The sequence below is a fragment of the Eleutherodactylus coqui genome, chromosome 10 (assembly GCF_035609145.1).
Source record: "Eleutherodactylus coqui strain aEleCoq1 chromosome 10, aEleCoq1.hap1, whole genome shotgun sequence".
NCBI lineage: Eukaryota > Metazoa > Chordata > Amphibia > Anura > Eleutherodactylidae > Eleutherodactylus > Eleutherodactylus coqui.
Window position 1 is genome coordinate 141601325 of NC_089846.1, and position 27836 is coordinate 141629160.

At 52.8% G+C, this 27836-nt stretch overlaps 1 protein-coding gene across 2 annotated transcripts in view; it reads left to right on the forward strand.

Moving 5' to 3' along the window:
• The first annotated feature begins 7574 nt into the window (after positions 1 to 7574).
• The window catches only part of BICRA (BRD4 interacting chromatin remodeling complex associated protein), an 84876-nt gene continuing 64614 nt past the window's right edge, over positions 7575 to 27836 (forward strand). The window contains exon 1 of one of the 2 annotated variants that reach the window (XM_066581983.1): positions 7575 to 7717. The gene's annotated coding sequence lies outside the window, so the exon portion shown is untranslated. The remainder of the gene's footprint in view (positions 7718 to 27836) is intronic. The other variant, XM_066581984.1, reaches the window with a different exon arrangement.

Consider the following 27836-nt stretch of genomic DNA (forward strand, 5'->3'; position numbering starts at 1 on the left):
CAGGCAGAAGACCGGACTGCGCAAGCGTGTCTAAAAACGCCAGAAGATAGCGAATTTAGACGGAGCCATGGAGACGAGGACGCCAGCAACGGATCAGGTAAGTGAATAACTTCTGTATGGCTCATATTTAATGCACGATGTATATTACAAAGTGCATTAATATGGCCATACAGAAGTGTATAACCCCACTTGCTGCCGCGGGACAACCCCTTTAAATTTGTACGTCTCCTAAATGGTTAAAAAAAAACACAAAAGTTTTTCAAGTGTGCTTCCAGAATAAAGTAAACAGATGGAAATATATATCTTAGCAAAAATGTGTACAGTATGTTTGGACATATTTGAGATATTACAGTTGAAAATGTGAAAAAATGATAATTTTTTCAAAATTTTTCCAGTATTGGTACTTTTAATAAATATACACAAATTATCTCTTTTTACAACCAAAATGAAGTACAACATGTGGCGAAAAAACAATGTCAGAATCACTGGGATATGTAAAGCCTTTACGGAGTTATGCTACGTTGAACGACGCATGTCAGATTTCCAAAATTTGGCTCCGTCACCAAGGGGTTAAAGGGGTTGTACAAGTTACACGTTTTGTGTAAAGACAAGTAAACCAGTACTACAGACTTTACACTCCCCTCGCAGGGCCGGCTCTGCTGTGATGTAATGCTTACAGGCAGCTGCAGCAGCTGTGTAGGGATGTGACAGGCTGCAGCAGCCAATGACGGAGCTCATCTCTAGACACCCCGGCGGCTGCATCTTCTGAGCTCTTATACCTCCCCATGCCGCTATCCTCAGGATGTCTCGCATGCCTCTCCCTGCAGGCCCTTTTACACGGAGCGATTAGGCTTTCCCACAGAATTTCCGCTCGTGGAAGCTGCCATAGGATTGTGTTAGAAAACGCAATTCGAGGCAGACGGCCGCAGTAGAATCACCGCCGGCTCGCTTAGCGTTCGGGGTAATCAGCGCTCAGTGGTTGTCAGTCACTTATACAGCGATGTGAAGGACTGGCGCTGCATCTCCTGGTGAGCGCTGACATCATCCGCTCGTCTCAGCGGCCCCTTCCTCCCTGATGCCCGTAGTCGGCTGGCAGTAGAGCCCGTCATTTCACGGGTGGGTTCATGTGGACCTCAGTACCCCTCCCCGCATGTAGCGTGCGGTATCCGTATATCGGACATGGGGGGTCCGCCTGATGGGAGTTATACTGAGAATATCTGGCGCAACTTACGACCCGTCCGCACGTACCGCCTCCGGAGCAGTTAGAGGCGCCGGCGCCCCCTGAATCGGCGCGGGGCTTCCAGTTGGTGGACTTGATTCAGAACCGCCACCGGTTTTGCTTTGGGTACGCAGACACGCCGCAGCGGTTCAGATTAGCGCCCTGCAGCGTCCGCGGAGCGAGAAGTAGCCATCAGCAGGGAGAGCAGGCAGCCCATCCACCGATCTGCTGGTACTAACCCACTCCGCAGCTCTGCCATGGGCTTACACGGGGATGCATCCACCATACAGCAGAGCAGCCTCAGCTGCTGCACCACCTCCTCCACCGCCTGCCGGCTAACGGGGTTTCCCAGGGAAGCACTACTGATGACCTCTCCTCGGGATAGGTCATCAGTAGTTGATCGGCCGGGGTACGCCGCTCGGGACCCCCGACCGATCAGCTGATCAGGTGCCGTTCAAATCTGACCAATGGCGGCTCACAAACAAACCTCCGCCCCTCCCCCTTGATTAATTATTACGCACGGCGGTCAATCACTTTCAACACGCCCAATCGGCCAGCAGGGAGGCCCACAAAGGCCCGCCCACTTCTCCTGAGTCTGAGCCAATCACAGTGGGTTGTTGCCTCTCTGGCAGAACCAGTTTATAATGGCTCCAGCTAGGACCCCGGCTAGAGGTGGCCTCTGCACTGCCTGTATGAGAGCTAGAAACGTAAACAGGCTGTGAGCAGTGCAGGGAAGGGGAGAGTGCGGGCAGCCGGCTGCTGTGTACACAGCGGCCGGCAGGAGAGGTGGAGGGCTCGGGGACTGCTTGTGATGTGCGCACAGGATTGTCAATAAAGTTGTTTGTGAATACAGTTGTGTGATGTAAGGATTGCGCAAATGTTAGAGTCGCTCTTGCTGTAACTAAATGCTGAAGTTGCTCATTTTCCCCGTAAATCAGGCCGGCTGCGCACCAATCAGTTGGATTCCGCAGCGGAGTCCATCGCTGACTGCGGCCGGCGCCTCTGCGTAGCGGTCATTTCTGGAATGCGGATGACCGCGGACGCAGTATGGATTTTTCTTTTAATGCGTGTTTTCCCCTCGCCGACGCCAGGCAATGGCGCGTTTACTGCGGCTCGTCCTACATGTCAGTTGCGATCCGGCTGCGTGCTGGACCGCCTCCGTTGGTATAAATACTGGCCGTCCGTGCGGATCCACACAAATATCACACGCCATTTTATATCCGCTTCTGGAAATCGCGATTATCATCGGCTCACAGGCAAAGCTTCTATCTTCAATAGGCGCAGATTACCGCGTATCGGCCGCGCCAGCGATTATCGCAGCTTCTGCAAATCCGGTCGTGTGAAGCCGGCCTTCGTAAAATGGGAGCTCACAGGCCACTCTCACCGCCGGTTACTGTGGTAAAAAGAGCTTGCGTGAGAGTGGCCCGCGGCCAGGCGGACACGACCGTAAGCATAAAACCGCAGGATCCCCGCAGCGCTCTTACAGCCGTGGGCCAGTCAAGACCGTACACCTGTTTTTTTAAATTTCCGGCACCGTCGCTTAGCGATGATCCGTATACCCGCCATCTGTATGCAACGTACGGGCGCGTGTATCTATTCCCCATAGAGAACAACGGCTTCATCTGGCGTATATACACGGCGTAATAGAGCATGCGGCGTTGTTTTTTGCGTTCATGTACTACGCAAATGTGAGTGGAACTGCGTAAGTCAATGTAATTGATGCGAGTTACCGCGTATCGCACGGGCGTACAGAGAGCCGTAATAGGCGGTAAACACAGTCGTGTGCATGAGCCCTGCAGATAACCTATAATGTTACGCTGCAGACAAATCTCCGTGTCTTACGGCTTCATCAGTCGGCCGCACTCGCAGTGCGCAGAGAATACAATCCGTTGATGTCATTTAATGCATCCACAAAAAAACAGGACCTGCTCTACCGCTCTGCGTATTGCGCAGCAAAGACCCCCATAGAAGTCAATGGTACGTGCGCAAATGTGTAATATGCCGCGCGATTCTGTGAAACACAACCCATCTGGGGCTCATTAAGCTAAATAGCCTTTATATCTGGGCTGGGAGTTTTGTGCGCCCATGTGAGCCGTCCCCGCGTGCACAAGAAGTACAGCGCTATGCACCACTATGCGCAAATCAGCCTCGTTCAGTGCAAATATTGTTGTGCTGAGGTGAGCGTATTTGCACATATGGCCGCCTGAATAAGCCCGTGGGGCTCATGCACATCGGTGCTAGCGGTTTCTATTTTCCTGCGCTGTTCAAGAATCTGGAAAATGACAACAGCGGACGAACGGAGACGTCATCCGATGGAGCCAAATGGTACCAAACAGACCCCACCGACTATAATGGCGTCCGTTCGGCTTCCAGCCGGCCGTTCAGCATTTTGCTGAATTGGACGGTTTCCTCAGATGGGCGTGGTTAAGGCTGGACGCACGCGGCAATTCCGCCCGCGGCTCCTAATCCCGGGATTAACTAGCAAAGTGGATAAAATTTTGCAAAAATCTCATCCACACGCTGCAGCGAAGCGGCGCGGACACGGACACGCGGCGCAGAACTCAATTCAGAAGCAGGTCAATTCTTTTCCTCAGCGGAATGCCGAAGGCGAAACCGCAACAAAAGCCGCAGCTAAAGGTTGCGAGTTTTGGAACTGCGTTTTTTCGATGTGGCTATCCCGTGAGAATTCCGCTGACATCCCGCCCCGTGTGACCGCAGCCTTAGTCTCGTTACGCGGTTGTGATAATCACGGCTGCAGAATGGGACAAAACGACACCATTCACTTCACCGGCTTTGTTTTCATTCGCGGTATTCCCGCTCGGTAATGCTGCGTGCGGTGGAGATCGGGCCGCACCTTTCTTCCTGCTTTTATTACAAGCTCATGCGCCGGGTCATAACGTTTGAATGGCCCCAAAAAAGGACTCCGTTCACGCGCGACTGCACTCCGTAGCGGCAAGCGTAGTTGTGCACACACCCGTGGGTTTGCCCTGACAGGACAATTGGCGCTTCATGCTGCGTTATTTTGTCCTGTTTGTTAGCAGAAATCAGCGAACGAGCTTCCGAAGGCGGCGCCGATGTGAACGCGCCTTTACATGCAGAGATTGATGGGGTTTTCGTTTGGTTTTGCAAAGAGCGAAATCCGCAGCAGTTCCACATAAAATAACACAGCCGTGTGCGCTGGGTAGCGTGATGCCACGCGCCAATCTACCGCAATGTTACAATGCGCTGTTGTCAGCGCCAATCATGAGTAGAAATCGGCCCAGGGGTATGTTCACACAGCGGTCGGCAGCAGCATGGGGAAAAGGACGGCACCAGCTATAATAACTCCAGTCGCTTTAAGGGTGGGTGACCTGCTCAGGGGCATCGCCCTACCGAAGGGGCACCAGTGACTGATGCCCCGGGCACTCACGCTCGCACTCCTGATCCCACACTTGGTGCCCCAACGCATGGATGGGCAGCTGGATCAGCATATCGATGGGTTGGTGGGTGTTGGGGCGCTCTGGTAGTACGAATATTACAGCTAGGCACCAAATACTGCCTGGTAGGGCTGTACGGTCCACCAACAAAGCCTCTATAGAGGGCACTGCCCAGGACACTGTCCCACCTAAATATTGCTCCCTACACATATGTAATATCCGTGCCCATTGCCTTTCTTTTTACTTTTCCGTGGACTTTCATGGGCGATTCCGGTCGGTGAATATGGACCCGCACAGGGCACAACTGTTTATACATGGACTATCAGTCCACCTAACAAACGCCCGTACGGGTGGCCCGGTTCGCTTTAATGGGTCCATGTGCCGTCTAAAGACATGGGCAGCACACGGAAGGCTGTCCGCGGGCGTAGCGGTTTCCCGCAGTGGATTTCCGCTAAAGTCACCGCAGTTTTCATTAATAGGTTCATCGCAGCGTGAAGCGGTTTTTATACGCAATCAGTAAATTGCAGCCATTTTCCGCTCGTGGACATCGGGCCGCGCTTTATATAGTTATCCTATGGAAAGCGGTCATTGCGTCACCCGCATGCGGATAACACAATGGAATATCGCCCGTGGATCGGGGGCCTTATGGGCCCTTAGAGAGTCTTATGTCTTCTACCCCAGTGTAAATGAGCCCCAAATGTAAGGGTAAGGCTAGGTGGGCACAAGCCAGAACTGCAGGGGGCACCCAGGAAACCTGGGCACAGCTGGCATTGGGCAGCACACGGGTACCAGTGTGTGTAATGTCCTCATTTGCATTGGCATCTCCTATTTCGCATACATTAGAGGGGAATAGGGCATGCCGTGAGTCTTTCTACGCAGACCATTGGTCCACGTGAAAAAACATCCATGCCTCAAAATACGCCAATGTGCGGCGGGCGCGGAGCTGCTTGTACACGGCTCCATATCAGATGTTTGACAGCTGCCGATCCGCTGTCATTTATTTACAGAGGCGGTATGGGGGACCAACGATCGCGGTCACAGCACATCCCACATTGCGAGCGGTCTCAGACGGCCGCAGCGGAGCGCGCACGCGCGGGGGGGGGGGGGGGACCCTGACGGGTCTCTGAGATGAGCCTGTCTAATAGAGAGGCTCACCGTGTAGAATTGCGGCAATCGCAGTGCTGCGATGTAAATCCTGCGAGCAGAGAATCGCTATGATCCTCCGACGGAGAGCTTTACACGGCGTGATGTTTTAATCTCTCACCATGGCAGCAGTGAAGTCGTGCCCGATGGGAGGCGAGCGCCGGGCATCATGGCTTCATACTCTGCTTTTTACTGACACATAAGGCCACAATTGCGCGATTTTCTCTCCCATGTGAAATCACCCTCAAGGATAGTTTTAGATGGAAGACTGCGACGGCCGTCCCAACGACCATCGCTCCTGGGCTTTCACACAGCCAGTGGAGGCGGGCGCAGCGGGAATCTCTTCTGGCCGCCTGCCTCAATGCCCTGTGAACAGGCAGTCGCTGGTGGATGAATGACTGCCTGTTCACACTGAGCGGAGAGTCGCTGGGCTTCAGTCGGCTACTGATGAGCGACTTCCCGCTCAGCGGCCCGTCGGCTCCGGCTTTCACATCGGTCATTATTGCTCATTTGTGTGATTTTTCAGCCGCTGGCCGGCCGCGTGATATAACCCTAAAACCGTATCTGTACGAGCATGGCGCTCGTCCGCCGGCCATGGTGATATGGAGGCCCGTATGATGCGTGATGTACGTGTTATTAGAAATCACATGCAAATCACATGACCGGGCAGATAACGGGCGGACGCTCAACAAGAATCGCCCCAAAATGGGACATCAGTCCGAAGGAGAAAATCACCTGACTGGGTCCCGTCTATCTGTGATTGTGCCCTTCTTGCGGTCGGACAGAACGGACGCACGATCATCACTTACAGCATGAGGGCGCACCCCAGGGGCGTATTCACACCTCGTATCACCCATGGAATACGCAGTGATCGCATATTTAGGATGTGAAAAAACGCGCAGCTGGTCCTAAATGGGCCGTAGAAGTAAACGGACGGAGACCTGCGCAGTGTATTCGCACCTCTAAACAGCGGGCGCGTCTGCGTACGTGCGCATGTAAAAAACAGCCAAAGGGCCGAAAAATGCCGGTATGATGCGGCTCTCCGCTGTGTAATAAACTCCCGCCCGTGTGAATAACCCCGAGCCCTTCACACGAGTGCATGCGGATTTGCGCTCGTGAATGCAGCTTTTTTGTGTGCGCGTCGGCGTAGTAGACTGCACTTTTGCGCCGCAGGGCACGCTCATTTGCACGCGGCAAACAAAAACACTACGATTTAAATGGCTCCTTTTCTGAGTTCCAGATGTTTCAGCAGAATTGCGCGGCGTTATCGCGCATCGTGTTGTTTGCGGCACTGACTTCTAATGTGAACGGACCTCTTGGGATCAATGGGCGCCATCCTCCCCGTATATTGTGCGAAGGCGGCCTTACACGCAATGAAAGCGGCGCTGCTTATTTTACGGAGCGGCGGTGTGAATGAGCCCCACGCTGGGTGCCAGGAGGGGGAGGGGCCTGGCTTTGTCATCAGCGCTGCCCAAGTTTGCGCGCCAGCAGCGCAGGGCTGACATGGCAGCCCCAGGAGGGCCAGCCAGTGGTGTCAGTGCTGCCCGGGCTGATTTGCATGCAGTGCCCAGTGTGAGGGCAGAGTTCCCCCAGCCCCTCCCATTTGGGTGGCTTCCATTGTTTTGGAGGAGGGGAGAGGAGGGAGGAGCCTGCTGAGTGGGAAGTGAAAAAAAAATAACCCTCTACGATCAAAAAAAAAATTTTTTAATTTCCTTTCCCCCAAATTTTAGAAATTAATTAGCGCCGTTTTTTTGCGAGGCGGGGAGGGCGGTTTGGGGTGGGGGGCCGCCCGGGGCACCGAGCTGTGCCCGCCGCAGCGCCACCATCTCATCAGGCTTCGCGCTAACCCTCTATGTGTCTAGGCCACTTGGGTCCTGCATTGAGAGCCCGTGCTGGGATGACTTGGAGACCCCGGGCCGACTGCTGCTCAAACACCGCGGTGAGTTTGTTACAATTGTAGCAATTTCTCTTTAAATCTGTATAAGTCTGCCCTTACCTGCACCCTCCGCGGGAGCCGCCGGGGATGGGGGAAGAGGGGGAGCCCCCGGCCCCCCCGGACAGCCAACACCACCCCCTCCTGCATCCCCCCCCTCTCCCCTGCTCCCTGTCACGTCTGCAGGATGGAAAGGGGCTTCTCATGCAAGATAGTGGGGGGATGCTGAGCCCCCCTGGCCGCAGTGCATCCCCCTCTATGTGGTCGTGGATTGCAGAGCCCCCCTATATGTCATCTGCACTGCCTGCAGGCTGCCCTGTGGAGCTTGTCCTGGGCCTGTGCTGTGGGGGACAATGCAGCGGGGATCCCCCTCTAGAGGACACTGTATGCCCCAATGCAGTGGGGATCCCCTACAGAGGACGCTGTATGGCCCCAGTGCAGCAGGGATCCCCTATAGAGGACACTGTATGCCCCAGTGCAGCGGGGATCCCCCTCTAGAGGACACTGTATGCCCCAATGCAGCGGGGATCCCCCTCTAGAGGACACTGTATGCCCCAATGCAGCGGGGATCCCCCTCTAGAGGACACTGTATGGCCCCAGTGCAGCGGGGATCCCCCTATAGAGGACGCTGCTCAGGACCTATATGCCCCAATGCAGTGTTTGCTTGATGTTTGCACTTTAGTGTTGTGCCCCCTGATCGGGGTCAGAGGTCTCCCCTAAACTCGGCTCAAGCTATATATATGTCTGTATGGTACGCAGGGGCCCCTATATACTGGTGCTCTGCAGATGTACTAGCGGTGCAGGATGTGACAGGAGTTGTATAAGGGGGTTCCCCCATATATGAGGTGCAGGATGTGACAGGAGTTGTATAAGGGGGTTCCCCCATATATGAGGTGCAGGATGTGACAGTAGTTGTATAAGGGGGTTCCCCCATATATGAGGTGCAGGATGTGACAGTAGTTGTATAAGGGGGTTCCCCGATATATGAGGTGCAGGATGTGACAGTAGTTGTATAAGCGGGTTCCCCCATATGAGGTGCAGGGTGTATACGGTATTGTACGCGCAGGTGTCCTGTGTACCCCAGACTCGTGTTTTATGTTGAATACACCCCAAGATTAAAGCAATGCTATATATACACAGTGATGTATGTTACGCTGTAGTGGTGGGGGGTTCCCTTTAACCCATTGGATACAGCATCGTCTATGGGGGGGGGTCGCCTCCTGTATCCTAAGGCCCCAAAAGGCACCGCAATCCGCCCTTTTGCCGCCCTCTTGGGCTCCGCCGATGTAAAATGCAGCCAACATCTTGGTTTGTTAAATTTATTGCATTTTGTTCCGGCGGCGGAGAAAAGGCGCCAATCATGATAAACCCGAAGATACGCACTGGAGCGGGCTGCGCGAAAATATGGCGGCTTCTTGAAGAAAAAATGACTGCTAGTGATTTTAGAGCGTATTGTAATATGAATCGGTGTTTCGGATGGTCATGTGACGTCGCGCCCGCATCGCATCCTGTAATTGGATGTATCTTCTGGACCAATACTGATCTATATCTGCCCAACAGAAAGTAGCGCCAACACGGAGGCGAAAATCCGGCGTGCTACGTGTAAAACCAGCCATATGAATGGATGCCGAGACGTACGTTAGCGCTTGTCTGAAAGCAGCGTAAAAGTGTACCCAACTAAACCCACGCCCCCTTCGCCGGTACACTGCCGGACGGGGCGCAAAACACGCAGAAACGGGCAAACAATTAATAAAGCTGACAGAATGGTGGAAAAGGAATGAAAATGACCCAAATTACACCAAATATCAGGTACCAAACGTGTTCTAAACCCCTTCTGTGCAGGTGACTTGTAATGCTATAACATACCTTGTGTGCCGAGGGGCCTCCTCTAACATACTGACTTGTGAGGAGGATATGGCATCTGATATGTGTGGGGTTTCCCTTTAGCTGATCTCCTCCAGGGGTCCACAGCTGTGATATTACATGGTAACTCGTTATATAGCCGAGAACGGCGGAGCCCATGGTGCAAGGTGGGCGTTGTATAGAACGACATCCGGCAGGGATGAGGGGTTCCCCTTTACTCCTGTACCTACTGCGGTATACTGGGGTTTCCTCCCCGCCGGATGCTGTTGTCCGCGGGCTGCAGGGCTCGGTGCCGTGGCTTCTTAGACATTTCTGGACTCTTTTTGATTATATTGTGTATCGCCTCTCATAAAGGGGGATATGAGGATTCGGTCGGGGATTGGCATTTCCCATTGCTTGTATAGCGCCACCTGTATCAAGATTCACATCGATCTCTGTCCCAGTAAGGGCTCCAATCTCATTTATCAATCGCCCTTTTTTGTATTACGGGGAAATCTGAAGAATCCGTATGATTCTTAAAGGGTTGTCCAAGTTTTTATAGTCCCCACGATAGGACTTTACTCCCCGCTCCCGGCTCCCCGCTCCCGGCTCCCCTGTGACGCTGTGTTGACAGACTGTCATCAGACTGTTTACAGGACGTTGCAGCCAATCACAGACCTCGGCACTCGAATGTCGAGGTCTGTGATTGGCTGCAGCAGCTGTCAGCACCGACTCGGAGGAGAGCGCGGAGCCTTGAGGAGTCGGCAGAGATGAGAAGATGTCTTATTATTTTCAGGCATGAATTAGAACAAGAATGCCCTCTGAGAACCCTAAGAATGTAGCGGTGTTGGGGGGCCCCTGGATTATCCCCCTCATCCCGCCCCGGTACTACTTGTTTTTAGCAGACGCCAACTAGACTTTTTTTTTTGGCAAACTTTTATAGACGTCTAGAGAAATGCGCCAACGGTAAATGTCAGTCTTGTGGTAGCCCCGCCTCCTGCCCGCCCCACTTATAGCACTGCGTTATAAATATCGCCTTCCTTTATAGAGTATTGCGCCTCGTATTCGCTGTACATCCACGGTTTCCCTCGAGAGGATTGATGATGTAAACCTCGGGTCTATACTTTGTGTCCTTCATGGGGTTGATAAGTAAACGGGCTTTCTCTTTTTACTGGATGCCTCGGCATGGAATGGCGCAGTTATAAAGGGGCCGGACCGGAGAGCGGGTGAAGCGGCGCTCCGTTTACCGTTCCTGCTGGGAGGCTCCCGATGCTTTACGGGAAGCGCAGGTTGCAAGGACGGCTGTCTGAACACCGCATCACAAAGCCGTGGCCAAACCGATAAAACGCGCGCTATTAACGCACACATCAAAAAGGTTTGGGCCGCGTTCACACGGCGCGGTTCCTCCATACGACCGTTCGCACGGAACATCTGCGCCATTTACAATAGCTGAAAAGTTCATGAGGTTTAAAAAAAAAAATCCCTTGTAGAAATTGATGTGCGGCGCGGAACTTACGTCGAGTTTATTGTCATTTGCGCCTGCGGAATCCAGCTTCTCTCGTCGAGGGCGCGAAGTCCGCGCCAAATGTCGCCGCTTCTGATGCAAACTTTCAGCTGAGGATCTGCAGCAGACATTCCATGGAAATTCGCCTCGTGTGAATGTGCGCTTACAGAAGACACGGCGAGCGTGATATCGGGCCGGGAAACCTGCGCGGCGATTGTCAGACAAAACGCCGTGCGTCGCTTCTGTGACACTCCCATCCTGTCGTGCGGTAATCGGAAGTGTTCCCCATTGATTTATATGGGGAGCCTCGCATGCACATCGCACGGCCGTGCGCTGTATGTAAGGTCGCAGTGAAAGCAATGGGCGATGCGTTTGTGGGAAGGCGAAAAAATAGAAGATGTCACAATTGTTTCCCTCGCAGCTTCGCTCGTGTGACGGACTGCGCTCACAAGAATGGAGTTCATATTCGCACAAAACTCGTCTGCGATAGGCCGGTTTCACGCGAGCGCTTTAGGGTTTATTCAGTGCTTCACGCATCCCATTACGTATTTCTGCACCTCCGTAGACTTCTATGGCGGCCCTCGCTGAGCAGGTCATACTCTTTTCCACGCTCATGAAATGTGCGCGCAAAACATGTTCGCGAGAAATAACCCATTGAAATCACTGGATTCTATTCTGTGTTTCGCGCAGTTAAGCGCCGCTTGAAACAGCATTTTACTGCGATTTTTGAGCTGCGTCTTTGAACGCAGGGTACAGCTTGTGACAGCGCTATTTATCGCACCCCATCATTGTGACGGGTGATGCAGAAAATAGAACAAGCGCCGCATTCGATCGCAGGTCTACGAGGTCCCATTAAATTTAGTATGAGCCTTGTACCGCAAGTAACAGCCGATTGCGGCCGGTGTGAGAGCGGCCTAAGGGCTCCTTCGCACTGGCGATTGCGATATTGGGCCACGAGTCACGGCTCGATATCGCAGTTGCTACCATTTGAAAAGAATGGGTTTTTATATTTGCGCATCTCGCAATGCACAAATCGTACGTGATTGTCACACTAGTGTGAAGGCAGCCTAATACCGTCTTTTGAGCGATGATCATTGTGTCTAAACGCGCGGCCATCGTGCACTGTTCACTCCATGAACACAGCAGGAGTATGCAGAAGACAGCGCTCTAGCTGTGTTCTGCATACCCCGCTCGGAGCGCTCCGAGAACACAGCAGAAGTATGCAGAACACAGCGCTCCAGCTGCCTTCGGTATACCCCGCACGGAGCGCTCCGAGAACACAGCAGAAGTATGCAGAACACAGCGCTCCAGCTGCCTTCGGTATACCCCGCACGGAGCGCTCTGACAACACAGCAGTTCTCGGAGCAGGTAAATGCACAAACCGATTATCAATCAACAGGTTGCCTTTGAGCGACAATCGTTGTCTAAGTGGGCCTCAAGGCCGCATTCGCACTGCGTTCTGCACCTCATTTATTGTATCTGTCAAAAAATGTATATGTTTACAGATGTTTTTACAAAAAAGAGGCCCACGCGTGTTTTTATGAAGAGGAGAATCTTGATAAACTCCAGTTTTTTGCCTTGTTTGTTGATCTTCCGTTTTTTGGGAAATAATCCTTGCCGGGCCACTAAAATAGTCCGTTGGGCTCCTGGATCGGCGCCTTCTCCGGCCTCTGGTGTTCATATCTTCACTAGATGTATATAGCTGTAATACAGACATCTGATTGGTCGCCTGCTTGATCAGGGAGGTCATGGTGGCAGAATAAAGCGTCACCCACCAGTTGGCTGAGCCCACGCTTGTCTGTAATGCCCTCCGATCTGATGCTCTGTGTGTCGGGTAGATCTCGCGGTTGGCACCAGGTTTACTCTGCATGTAGCTGTTATGTTGCTTTGTGATGAGCTGCTATTGGCTGCGTTTGTTCTCTTTATGACACAACAGCAGCTGAGGACCACCTCTCATCTCCCCCGATCAGCCGGCTGCATAGCTCTGCCGCCCCGCTGACTTTACCGCCGCCCCGCTGACTTTACCGCCGCCCCGCTGACTTTACCGCCGCCCCGCTGACTTTACCGCCGCTCCTCTTTCCCTGTACCAACCTCTGTTAGATTTGACTTTGAATCTGGCAAGTGGGCGATCTCCTCGGGGGACGGCGGGTTTCGTCTTCTCACTGATGACATTAGTTGACAGTGAGAGGTGGAGACCGCCCACTTGACAAATTCCAAGTGCTGGGAGCCGAATCTAATGGCGATCGGTAAGGGGGAATGGTGGTTGTACAAAGAGAGGAGGTGCGATAGAATCAGTGGGGCCATGGCTGCTAAACTGTGGTCAGCCCTACTGATGAGGACATGACGGCACTTAGTAGACATAGCACATACTATAAGCCAGGGGGTAACGAGTATGTATGTGGACTCCTAATGACATGACCTGAATTTGATGCACATGGTGGTATAGCGAATAACTTTAGAGTATCAGACCCGTGGCTCTCCTAGTAGTTGAAGACTCGGATGAGGTTCAGTCCGATGGGAAGCTCAGGATTACTTCCTACAGGAAAAAATGGGAAAATGACCTTGTGAAATCCCCGGCATGGTGGAAAGGCTTCTTGTAGCCGCAGTCGTGTTGTCGGCCACGGAGATGTAAAGGTGATAGAAGACTGCAAGTCCACATGGGCAGTTGGTTCACCTCCAAGGAAAACGAGCTGCACGAGAGTGGTGCTTCCCAACCCGTGTGACGGCTGTGATGGCGGGGTGGTATGCCAGGTCCGCGGAGCTCAGGCGTTGCTGGTGCGTTACATGACGGCTCGCTGCGCTCTTCTGGTTTTCTGAGAGGATGTAGTACTAAGAAGGTGCGTAAATTGTGACATCGAGGCCGGCGCTCCTTCCCGCTACCCAATAGCAATGCTGCAAATTCACCTCCCAAAATTGTGGCCGTGCCGCCTTGTCAGGTTGGGCGCGTGAACTTTGTAAAGTGTCTCCGCTATAGCTGCAGCTCCTCATGGGGCGGCTTGTAGCCGGTGGATGTATCGAGGTGGCGGTACAAGAATGGGTCGCCGCCTTACAGCTTGTCCGGTGGATTCTCCAGTCACGTGACACATAGTAACCATATACAGTCAAACTGCATCTCCCTTGTCTTATGACGCTCTTCACGGATATGACCGCCCGTTTGACTGATTCCACATGTGTATGGCCGCCTGGATATTGCTATCTGTCAGCCATTGCGGAGATAGGATGCTTGTCTGGATGTCGCGGCCAGAGGTAGTCGGGTTATGCAAATACCAAAAGATGGCTGGTCGGTGTTGTGGTATTTCCGTAACGTCTTCCCCCTCGGCGGCAGCCTGGGATGAACCCCACATTATATAGCCGTGTTCAGCTTTAGGACAGAATCTTCCATATTGGCTGATTATGGGTCAAGATGGGGAATAAGCAGCACTCCCCTGTGATCTCCCCCACGGCTCCAGCGCTGAAGGGTCCAGTGGTCCTCCCCTTACATTTCTGTATTGATGACGTATGACCACCTACTGTGATGGCGGTATGTATACTATAGAGCTGCCCTACAAACCGTACATGGAAGCCCTCACCGCCTCCTGACACTTGGCCGTGCATGGCCGCAGCATCTCCCACCAAGATTACTGAACCCCAACCCTCTCCGGCTCCTGCAGCCCGTCAGCCCCTTGAGGACGCCGCCATCTTTTTTTTTCTCATATTGTATTTTTTGGTGTTGCTTTTTAATGTATTGAAGAACTTTGCCAACATTTCTAAGTTGAGTAAAATGGGAAGAAAGCGCCATTGCAGCATTTTTGGGGAGGTCTTTTTCCACTAATGCCCCAGCTTTATTCCACGGGCCACTCCGATTATGACGGTACCCAGTTTACGTATTTTGCCCTCTTCTGACCTCCAGGACTCTTTCCTCTGTGATACAATCTGTGGGGTTTTTATTGGCTCCATTTTGAGGTATATAATTCGTTTTTTATTACATTTCGGATACCGCTTCCGCATCACCTGACCAACGGCGCTGCGCTCACTACAGGCCGGCCGGTGCCAGGGAGAGCCGACGGCGCGAAGACTTCAGAGGTGCGGGAAGCGCTGGATCTCCTGAAGCGGCTGCAGAGAAGGAGCCGGTGTTACACCAAAATCTGCAGCAAATCTTGGCTCCGTTTTGTGGAATCTGCCGCTGCAGAAATTCTGCCACATTTCTGCCGTGTAAACGTCCCCTAAGAGATGAGAGCTGTGGGATTGGGATGGTTGCTAGGGGCAACAGACGCCATGTTTCACTTAGCTTCATGGATCGCCGCCGTCGTGGCGTCTTTGCTGTGTACAATAAATGTCGGGCTGGACTACTGAAAGGCATGTTTGGCTAATTACCCATAACCCTCCACTCCAGTGTTGCCACACGATGGGGCGTTTACACGCACCGTCTTCACTGCAGCTAATGGCAATTATAAACCCAAATCCATTTACGTAATGAGGTTGATAACCGTGACCATTCAGGGGACGCCGCGTTTTTTCTATTCCTCGCGGGTTTTTCTGCTTTTGTTGTTGGATTCTTCTGTTGACTGTAATTTGGGCTAACCGTGGCATCCGAAAGCAGCGTGTAGAATCACGCGGTCGCCGCTGTGCGCAGAAGCCGTCTGCAAAGCTCCCTGGGCGCGAATCTCTTGTGGTAAAACTGCGTGGAGTTTCTTGCCTCTTTTCCTTCACAGTCAGGAATGGCGCTTCTGTTGGTTGTCGCTCCGCTTTTTACGCGGCTCAGTTTGAGCGAGATGCCAATGGATGATATCGGCCCGGCGTATACGGCCTCCATGGCGGCTCTAGGAGGGGGATATAGTTAATGAAGTAGACAGCAGATCCGTCGGCTCTAATGGTCGCCGGGCGATGCCTGCGTGCGAATACATCTGGGCTCGCCGAAGTGCCGCCTGTTTGCACTGCTTTGTCCAATAAAACATTGACGGGCGCGCTGGAAGAGAGACGGATTCCATAGCGGTGAATGGGGTCTGTGCAGCGCAGTTTGGGCCGTGGGCCATGACGCTGGCGAAAAACGTGCGAGACGCACAAACCCATCCTTTTGAGTGGGCTCATTTACATTAGGGATGCTCTTGTGGCACCGCGATGCCATGCAGGCAGCACATCGCAGCATGTTCCATCTTCCTGTGATATCGCCCATTATAGCGGCACCCCCATTGTAAACAATGGGCGAACTCTGCGCTCCCCTGCTGTGACCGCTGCGGCGGGGATTCCCTGCAGTGATGCCAGGCGGTTTCCACGTGAATGTATTTTTTATAGTCCCTCCCCACACTCCCACAATCCAGCGGCGCCCCCTGGTGAAGACCGCGCGGCACAGGACCCTCGGACTCTTTCACTGCCCCGGGGCGTGCCCTGCCGTACATGTATACGGGGCTCTGAGGAGTCAGATCCTTGTGCATTGTGCGATGGGGACACGGGACCGCGAGTATAAAAAAAAACATAATCCGGGTCACCATAAATTAGGGGGGGGACTGCATGGAGGCGGAGCGCATGGGGACTGTCCGGCCGCCCGCCTCCATCCGCAGGCAGTCGCTCATAAGCGATTGTCTGTTTGCACTGATCCATCCTTCAGTGTTCTGCATGCAGAGTCTGGACAGATGAGAGCCGCTCCTGTTCGTCCTCCATCACTGCCTGCGTTTACGCTGAGCGATTCTCGCTGCCTCGCGGTATTCCAAGTGCTGACCGTTCCTGTAATACCGCCATTAGGAGTCAATATCTTATTAGCCAAACATCAGGTAGTTTGCCCATCCTGACGAAACCGTTTTGGTCAGCCGACCGGCACCCCATCCGTGGGCAAACTTACCAAACAGTGCAATAGAATTGTTCCCAAAAGTCCGGGATTCTCCTGTTTTTTGAGTAGTCTTTTCTGTCAGCAGTGAGTCATGTACTTTGTGCCGGCAGAAACCTCAACATCTGTATGGCATTAGATGGACTGCGGTGCCATGTGTGTAAGCCGGGGCCGTCTGCAGTCCGTGTGCTGAGAGGCTTGCCACCATGCTATTGTATAACGGCCATCCTCTGCCAATGTACGGGGGAATACGCAGCAGATGCAAACTTTACTGCAAGAGTTTCCTGCTAAGTGTGAGCGTAATCTGAGGCTCATTTACACAGCGATTACCGCTCAAAGCTCGTTCAAACAATGGCTCTTGAGCGATAATCGTGCGGTACAAACACTCCCATCATTTGCTCTTCTGACGAGCGATGGGTTTCATGTGAGCATAAAATCCATTGTTCGTGATAGCAGGGAACGCAGGTTGTGATTCTCCACCGGAGCGCTGATAACATTGTTTTCAGCTGCAGTCCCGCGGCAGAACAAAGGGGCCGTATGCAAATAACAGAACACCTGCTGTTCTCTGCATACAGCAAAGGGAGGCTCATTTACATGCAAATTAAGATAATAAGCTACTAATGGACAATAGTGCCCATTAGTAGCTTATGCAAAATGATGGTTCATCAATGATCCTCTTCGGTGTAAGTAGGACATCTATACCACTTGTGATATGTCATTCCAGTCCATAATATATATTGTCTTGCCCAGTCTGGACTTGACCCATGCAGTGTGTGCCAGCAGGCTGGTTGTGAATGGTCCACATATGCTGATGTGGCTTCAGCCGGCGGGCACCAGGGCACCACCTTCCCCATCCCCCAGATTAGCAGACCTGTACTACATGGATGAGTCCGCTACTAGAAATGGCCGGAGCGATTAGCTGATCCTCAGATATAAAGTTGGCGCATCGACTCCGAGTAAATCAATGTGGCCGTCTCCAGTAACGGCTAAAGATTTGTGCTGTTGGCATCAGTTTGCTCGTCTCTAACCTCCAGCGTGCCAGGGCTTCAGCTATCAGCCAGTGCGGTCTCTATTCTTGCCCATGTGGGTATGGCCCCCTGCCTCTTCATTCTCTGCATGGCAGATTATAGGCTTGTACTGCCCAGCTTGGGGGTAGTCATGGCATACATCGGGGTCCTCTTAGACGGCACTCTGTCCGGGCATCTTCATTCACATCTTGTAATGTCTGTTTGATTCATTCACCTGTTTGCGGCTCGTTGGGTTTCATTGCGGCTTCTGTCGTGTTCGAAGTCACCGTTTGTCCCGTTTCCATCTTAGACCGGATGGACTGTTCTCGCTCCGTTCACATCAGCTTGCATCGTGCCCGTTGTCGGCTCCGTCATAGAAGCGAACAATGAAAGTGACAGCAGTGTCGGATCTGCACAGATGGCGCCCGGCGGAGCCCACTGAAGTCTGCCAGGTGCCCGTCATGCCACCCTGCATTGTGCTGCACAGCATGCTGCGATGTCTCGTCCTCTTGAAAAGACAGCTCTGGTTTCTGACAGCGCAGGTCCACGGCGCCGGGACAGACCTCCGCTTGCACCATCTGTTTGAAGTCCGGTTTTTCAATAAAATTGCAATTTTAAGTTGGCGCCGTTTGGGACCCGTTCACACCTACAGCCGGCTTCACACGGGTGAATTTGCATCGCGGAATCCGCTTCTTCCTCTACATCAGTGTTCCTCAACTCCAGTCCTCAGCGCCCCCCGCAGGTCAGGTTGTCAGGTGATGTAATTATTGTCGGCGCCTCAGACATTGCCACAGGGGTTCTTACTATAGGATATCCTGAAAACATGACCTGTTGGGGCCCCTGAGGACTGGAGTTGGGGCCCCCTGCTCTACATGAGCGGAAATCAATTGCGGTCTTTTTTGTCCATTTTATCCGCTTGCGGAGGTGAAATCGCGGCATGTTCTATTGGGGCTCGGAGTCGGTGCAGACTGCTTCTATTAAAGTAGATGAAAGCCGTCCGATCCGCGGCCCTTCCACCATAGGCGATGACACGGGGGATCTGTACCGCGCATGTCCAACGGCTCGCCATGTGGACCATCCGCAGTACAGAGAAGATGGAAGGTACGTGCGAATGGCGGTTGGGCACGGGTTCCACTGCAGACCCCGGCCCACCTCAGAGGCTCCATTACTGTTCCTTCTCAACATCTCAGACAAAGTTGCGCAGTATTTTGTCCGGGAAGACGTTGAGGAGCCGATGGAAGCTGGACAGATCCGATTATAACCCGTGGGATCTGCGCGAATAGGCAGGGCGAAAAACAAATGGCAGCATGTCCGAGTGTCTGGTTTTCGGATGAGAGTAGTGCAGGTCAATGTGGTGTTTTCGGCACTTAGATGGGATGTCCAATGCGACTTGCATCCGAGAATCTCGGGCGCAACGTCTAGAACGCCCGTGTACATGGTCCCTGCTCGTCTTTGAACGGTGTGCTCTGGGGCTGTGGTAAGCCTCAAGCCTAGGTAGTCCGAGAGTGCCGAATAGAGCCCTTGATCCTGCAGAGTGTTTACACGTACAAAGTCTCCCTGCAGCTGACGTCCGAGCCAATCGCATTCTAAGGATTCGTTCAAACGGCGGAATCTGGACTCGGCCTCTAAAAAGCATTCCGCCGTGGCTGTGTGGATGATTGGCGGCGGATTTAGCCCTTTGCAATGATCGATTCACGTGTGGAACTCCTGACGCAGAAACAATGTGGAATCCGTGTAAAGACCGACATCACTTTTTTTGTCCCCGGTTGTGCGGAAAAATACTCGCTGTGTAGACTGCATGGCAGGTGGACGTGGAATGGTACGGGATGTGGATGTGCCACGGAATGTGACGCAGAGTCTGCAGATACCAAGTAAATATACCTTAAGACGGGGTTCATACGGGGCGAAATGAGCTGCAGATCCACAGCACAAAATTCCCGCCAGCGCTCTGTGCGGATTTCACTCCGCCATTTGCAGAGGTGACTCCGCAGCGCCGATCCTTTGCAGTGGTGGACATGCAGATTTTCCACAGCATTTGCAGTCCCCGCACTGTGGATTGTAATCCTCTGCTGTGGATGAGATCGGCATAAACTGACCTGCGCTGTGGATGTTGGATGCGCAGTATGTCTGCTCAGTCCTTCACATGCTGTGGATTCCCCCCAATGTCTGGACGTGCCCCGAGGCTGATGGACACTATCTGACGCACGGGTCCTCGGCCCTTCTTCTTCTACAAGTGTTTTTGGATGTTCCGAATCCCACGGCCTTTGACAGTAACGTAGTAAAGGCTGAAAAAGACTAGAAATTCATCATTTAACTAAGGGTGCGTTCACACGGCGGCGCGATAGCGGTCTGAGCGGTTTGCACAAATGGCGTGTTCAGTGTGTAAAAACTGTAGGAAAAATGTTAAATCCCGTCATTGTCAGAATGTGAGTGCGAGACGGTTTTTATTTATCTTTATTCTCACCCGTTGGAAACAATGGACGAGATTTCTGCGGACTTGCAGAAAAATAGCGCATCTTTCAATGTCGCAGCAGCGTTGTGCAAGAAAGACCGCGCATGTAATCAGACCCACTGAGAGTAACGGGCTCGACTGTGAGAGTTGTGCATCTCAGCGCACAAAACCTGCCTGTGTGAACGCACTCCTCGGCCGGATCCGAGCGCGCTTACGTGTATTTGTGCATCGGGGATTGCATGTTTGTGCGATCAGCTGGTTTTTACTATAGTTTTTGCACAATCGCTGAGGCTCGCAGCCGTTAACGGCCAATTAGCTAATGAGTTCAAGATGTGTTCCTTCCCTGCGCAAATGCACAGAAAAATCGAACATTCTGTGTGGTTGTTTTTTTTTTGTGTGCGAGCGACCGAATTGCGCACCCCAAATACGTGCATGTGAGTTAACCCATTACAATCCGGGAGCTCCATTTTCCACGTTTTGCACTCGCAAGTTCTTGTGCACAGTTTGGCAGAACTGTCAATCCCCTCCCTTCTGTAGTAGTCGTCTGGTCGCCATAGCGGGCACCGCGGCCGGGGTGCCAAGCAGGGTTTTCGTCTTCATCCCTTTTTTTCTGTCCATGAACATGCCAGCCTGGATGATGGGTAATCAGTCTGTTCCTCCTGGGACTAGGAGCCATGTGCCAGCCTGAAACTCATTAGGATCCCTCACCCAGTTGCCCGGCGCTAGCTCCAGCGGGGGAGACGTGGCACATTGTTCTGCCAGATAAAGGGAAGCGCGGCCGGTTACCTCCGGGGGGCTGCGCATCTGCAGCGAGGATCCGGGTCTCTTCTGTCTGTAACCTTGAGATCAGCAGCGGAGGATTGCAGATCACTTGGTTAGGTGACATCTTGCTAGTGACACGGTACAGCATGCCAGTCATCCGGGGGACCCTCCGCTCTGCAGGCCGCCGCCGCACCAAATAATGCGCACAAGTATGTCCTGTCGGATGGTTGTCCGTCCTTGCCAGGAAAATCGAACAGAGCTGAGGCGATGGCCTATAACTGCACATCGCCGAGCCGCGAGAGACCCCGTGGGCGGCAGTCATTGGTTAGCGGGTGGCTTGTAATACCTTTATTTATAACGGTCACCCCTTTATATGAATACTATTGGCATTCTGGATCTCCCGCTGACAACCTTTTTTTAATGTTTTGCATTTGCTGGATTTCCCTGCAGTGTGGGAGAAAATCGCCTGCAACCGGGAAACCACCAACAAGCAGGCTAGCTGCCGCCGGCGGATGCTCATTACGGATGCCATACGCTATCTGCACCTTTGCAATCAATCCATGCACAATGAAAATGGAGCAGCTCCGTTCGCGCTTTCCTTCTGTCGGCGGAAAAATAATGGAAAAAAAACTAACTTTTTTTTTTTTTTTTTAAGGCTTCTACTTTTTAAAAGCTGTAAACATAACAAATCCTTCCTAAAGTTGGGCTCGCTGCGATGGTGCGGACCCGCAGAGTGATCTTAGCACAAATCCTTCCTAAAGTTGGGCTTGCTGCGATGGTGCGGACCCGCAGAGTGATCTTAGCACAAATCCTTCCTAAAGTTGGTCTCGCTGCGATGGTGCGGACCCGCAGAGTGATCTTAGCACAAATCCTTCCTAAAGTTGGGCTCGCTGCGATGGTGCGGACCCGCAGAGTGATCTCAGCACAAATCCTTCCTAAAGTTGGGCTCGCTGCGATGGTGCGGACCCGCAGAGTGATCTTAGCACAAATCCTTCCTAAAGTTGGGCTCGCTGCGATGGTGCGGACCCGCAGAGTGATCTCAGCACAAATCCTTCCTAAAGTTGGGCTCGCTGCGATGGTGCGGACCCGCAGAGTGATCTCAGCACAAATCCTTCCTAAAGTTGGGCTCGCTGCGATGGTGCGGACCCGCAGAGTGATCTCAGCACAAATCCTTCCTAAAGTTGGGCTCGCTGCGATGGTGCGGACCCGCAGAGTGATCTCAGCACAAATCCTTCCTAAAGTTGGGCTCGCTGCGATGGTGCGGACCCGCAGAGTGATCTCAGCACAAATCCTTCCTAAAGTTGGGCTCGCTGCGATGGTGCGGACCCGCAGAGTGATCTCAGCACAAATCCTTCCTAAAGTTGGGCTCGCTGCGATGGTGCGGACCCGCAGAGTGATCTCAGCACAAATCCTTCCTAAAGTTGGGCTCGCTGCGATGGTGCGGACCCGCAGAGTGATCTTAGCACAAATCCTTCCTAAAGTTGGGCTCGCTGCGATGGTGCGGACCCGCAGAGTGATCTCAGCACAAATCCTTCCTAAAGTTGGGCTCGCTGCGATGGTGCGGACCCGCAGAGTGATCTCAGCACAAATCCTTCCTAAAGTTGGGCTCGCTGCGATGGTGCGGACCCGCAGAGTGATCTCAGCACAAATCCTTCCTAAAGTTGGGCTCGCTGCGATGGTGCGGACCCGCAGAGTGATCTTAGCACAAATCCTTCCTAAAGTTGGGCTCGCTGCGATGGTGCGGACCCGCAGAGTGATCTCAGCACAAATCCTAAAGTTGGGCTCGCTGCGATGGTGCGGACCCGCAGAGTGATCTCAGCACAAATCCTTCCTAAAGTTGGGCTCGCTGCGATGGTGCGGACCCGCAGAGTGATCTTAGCACAAATCCTTCCTAAAGTTGGGCTCGCTGCGATGGTGCGGACCCGCAGAGTGATCTTAGCACAAATCCTTCCTAAAGTTGGGCTCGCTGCGATGGTGCGGACCCGCAGAGTGATCTCAGCACAAATCCTAAAGTTGGGCTCGCTGCGATGGTGCGGACCCGCAGAGTGATCTTAGCACAAATCCTTCCTAAAGTTGGTCTCGCTGCGATGGTGCGGACCCGCAGAGTGATCTTAGCACAAATCCTTCCTAAAGTTGGGCTCGCTGCGATGGTGCGGACCCACAGTGACTGTAAACGTCAGAAAAGCGAAACACAAGAAAGAACAACGGCAAGTTGCTATTTTGTTGCCAATCCATTCCATTCTGTATATTACAGACCCGCGTACCGCTATGTCCGCTCGGACTGAAGTGTCAGCTCCTGGGAGCCGAGGATGAATCAATAATAATAGAGTAGTGACTGCAACAGGAAGGGGTTAATAGAAACGGGTTCTAGGGATAGCAGCAGCTTGGTGACTGTTTCCGAGCGGCTACGCTGCGCAGAGTAGCAGCAGGTGGATTGCAGGATGAAGCTTCTTCAGCCTGGAGGCGGTGTGCCGGTGGGACAGGATATTGGTGCTGTGCTGGTGCGAGAGGAATTCTTGGCACGGCTTTGGTATGTGGACAAGTAGGAATTGTATTCTGCACAATTAGTCGTCTCTGCCGCTCACAAAGCAGCGCTGTGCCGTATTTTGGTTGGGACTGGTGTGGGGATTTTCATACAGTTTTCCCAGCCCTAACCTGCTGAACACGTGACTGGTGAGGGGCGCTGCTCCTTTATACCGGGCGCTGCTCCTTTATACCGGGCGCTGCTCCTTTATACCGGGCGCTGCTCCTTTATACCGGGCGCTGCTCCTTTATACCGGGCGCTGCTCCTTTATACCGGGCGCTGCTCCCTTATACCTGGCGCTGCTCCTTTATACCTGGCGCTGCTCCCTTATACTTGGCGCTGCTCCTTTATACCTGGCGCTGCTCCTTTATACCTGGCGCTGCTCCTTTATACCTGGCGCTGCTCCTTTATACCTGGCGCTGCTCCTTTATACCTGGCGCTGCTCCTTTATACCTGGCGCTGCTCCTTTATACCTGGCGCTGCTCCTTTATACCTGGCGCTGCTCCTTTATACTGGGGCGCTGCTCCTTTATACTGGGGCGCTGCTCCTTTATACCGGGCGCTGCTCCTTTATACTGGGGCTGCTGGGGTCCCAGGAGTGATATTTCCTATTGGCCCCTGAGCTGTCGCGGATGTGACCCACAAGCCTGCTGGCTGAGGAGTGACCATCGCAGCTTCTGCTGTAACACAAGGCCTGAAGTGTGCTGCCCGTAGATCTGGCTGTGGTTTGACCCCCACCCATTGGAAGGGGTGCTGAAGTTTTAAAGGGAATGCATTATGTATTTAATTAAAACCAGAGGGGAAACGTGTATTTTTTTTTTTCTAACCAGTTTTTTGTATTTTCTAATTGTAGAATGTTTTTATTCTGTTGTTACATGGGTCGTCTTACCCAAGCTACATCTAACAGCATTTGGAGATCTGCTTTACAGCAGGCTCATGGGCCGTTCACACAATGAACAGGAGCTGATCCATTGACTTTAATGGGATACTGCTCTCTAGGCATACTCTATGGTCTGTGCAGGGAGGGGAGGAGGTGAGCTGTGGCCACCACCTGCTGTGAATGATGGATCTTATGTTCTCTTTATATGTGTTTACCTTCCATTGTAATCCTGCCTGTGATGATAATGAGATTCCCAGAACAGGAAGTGTCGGCCTTTATTAGGGCGCTTTTACATGGAATCATTAATATTCCAACTCTCACTGGATCGCGCAGATCTGAGCAATAACGGTCCCGTGTGTATACTGCCGGGGACTGAGTGATCAACCATTACTGGCTCGCTTATCCTTCGTCCTTCAGTTTCTGTCACTTTGAAATTCTGCATGTGGATTTTGCCCATTATCAGGGCAGATGCCCCATGCGGATTTTGCCCATTATCAGGGCAGATGCCCCATGCGGATCCACAAAAAGAGCCTGGTTTCATGTGGGCTTTTCTTCGCTGCCGTGCTGCCACCCTCAGGCTCTGGGCTGTTTTACACCGGATCGTCCAGGCATAAGATCCAAACGACGACCGGCCTCTATAGACACTACGGCCTGTTACTGTGAATGGAGGCGGGCAGCCAGAAGTGGTGGCCGGCCCGCTCCACCTCCGGGCACGGAATGATGGGCGCTCCTTGTGAACGTCTAGCATTGATGTGTTGCTGGGCCGGCTATCCGCAGCGTCCATGCCCAGTGGTCATATCGCGGGCCCTAAGTCCACGCAGGACGTTCTGCAGTGGGTGATCTGCACCATTTACTCTGGATTTTGGCATGGATTCTACCCCATATCTGAGGAGGTGCCTCGCACACCAAAGAAGCATGCCCATCCGGCTGGTATTACCGCAGCGTTATACGCTGGTCCACCGACATACAGAGGATGAGCTCAGCACAATGTCACCAGGAAGTCTATGGCAGCGTCTGTCAGGAAGCCGCATTCTTCTTCGTCCTGATGAAGGCTGACTTCCTGTGATCGCCCGCGGTTCTCATGCCAGATGCCCGGACACAGCAGGAATTGTGTATTTGTTGGGGTTTTGTATTAAAACATGAATAGCCCTTTTTTTTTCATTAGGAACTGTCAGGGACATTGCAAGCACATGTACGCCCCGTGGGATTGTGGCGATCAGGGGGATCATTGCTTCCCTAGTTTGTAGGCTGTCCTCCCATAAACACTCTGTCGAGTCCTTACCTCCTATTGTTCCTGCTTATCTCCTGCAAGGCTGACCGGTGGGCCGGACACAGGAATCCCGCGCAATATATCTAAAATGCTAGCCTTCAAAGCGTATACAGCTAGAGCCGGGCCGTACACAGACCCATAGTAGTCGCTGTACCAAATGATCCATCCCTTCTCCCACATGGTGCCTATAGTGAACCCAAACCACCACAGACCGTTGAGCAGGTGGGAGGCACCTGGCAGTCTTTGGCGCCCTAACTAGTCGTCCGTGAATTAATTGGCTGTACTCCATTGTTGGCAGACACACGTACCTCTATAATTGGCCCCGGTGACACCGATGACTGTCCCAGGATGCCGGTTTGTCAAGGTCTGGCGAGGCCGTCACTTTCTAGCATGCTGGCGTTGGCACTGACCGCACGTGCGCTGATTACTTCAGCGGGGCTCACACCGTATCGCTCACACCTTCCAGTTTGGGGGTCCTATTGACTGGGGCTTGTCAGGGCTAATCCGGGGGGACTTGTCTCATCAGCTGCCTTTGTCTCCTGACCGTATAGTTTAGTCTCCAGTGACTGCAGTGATTATGGGGTCTCCGATATTGCAGTATAGTGTATGCATGCAGTCTTGTCAGGGACCCCTGTATACGCTGCTTTGTTTCCAGTGACTGCAGTGCACCATATGCTACACATGCAGTGGACTCGGCGTTCTATACGTGATGTCTGCAGTGCACCATATGCTACACATGCAGTGGACTCGGCGTTCTATACGCGATGTCTGCAGTGCACCATATGCTACACATGCAGTGGACTCGGCGCTCTATACGTGATGTCTGCAGTGCACCATATGCTACACATGCAGTGGACTCGGCGTTCTATACGTGATGTCTGCAGTGCACCATATCCTACACATGCAGTGGACTCGGCGTTCTATACGCGATGTCTGCAGTGCACCATATGCTACACATGCAGTGGACTCGGCGCTCTATACGCGATGTCTGCAGTGCACCATATGCTACATATGCAGTGGACTTGGCGCTCTATACGCGATGTCTGCAGTGCACTATATGCTACACATGCAGTGGACTCGGCGCTCTATACGTGATGTCTGCAGTGCACCATATGCTACACATGCAGTGGACTCGGCGCTCTATACGCGATGTCTGCAGTGCACCATATGCTACACATGCAGTGTCCCGGCGCTCTATACGCGATGTCTGCAGTGCACCATATCCTACACATGCAGTGGACTCGGCGTTCTATACGTGATGTCTGCAGTGCACCATATCCTACACATGCAGTGGACTCAGCGTTCTATACGCGATGTCTGCAGTGCACCATATCCTACACATGCAGTGGACTCGGCGTTCTATACGCGATGTCTGCAGTGCACCATATCCTACACATGCAGTGGACTCGGCGTTCTATACGTGATGTCTGCAGTGCACCATATGCTACACATGCAGCGTACTCGGCGGTCTATACGTGATGTCTGCAGTGCACCATATGCTACACATGCAGTGGACTCGGCGTTCTATACGCGATGTCTGCAGTGCACCATATGCTACACATGCAGTGGACTCGGCGCTCTATACGCGATGTCTGCAGTGCACCATATGCTACACATGCAGCGTACTTGGCGGTCTATACGTGATGTCTGCAGTGCACTATATGCTACACATGCAGTGCACTCGGTGCTCTATACGTGATGTCTGCAGTGCACCATATGCTACACATGCAGTGGACTCGGCGCTCTATACGCGATGTCTGCAGTGCACCATATGCTACACATGCAGTGCACTCGGTGCTCTATACGCGATGTCTGCAGTGCACCATATGCTACACATGCAGTGGACTCGGCGCTCTATACGCGATATCTGCAGTGCACCATATGCTACACATGCAGTGTCCCGGCGCTCTATACGCGATGTCTGCAGTGCACGCCGTGCTGTTTCAATGTCTCTTCTGTTATGCTTCCAGTAACAACCACCACTTTGCGATACTATATCAGGTCGTCAGTTACTGCAGTGTATTCTGTGCTGCTTGTGCTATGCCTTACTGCGGTGTATTCTGTGCTGCTTGTGCTATGCCTTAC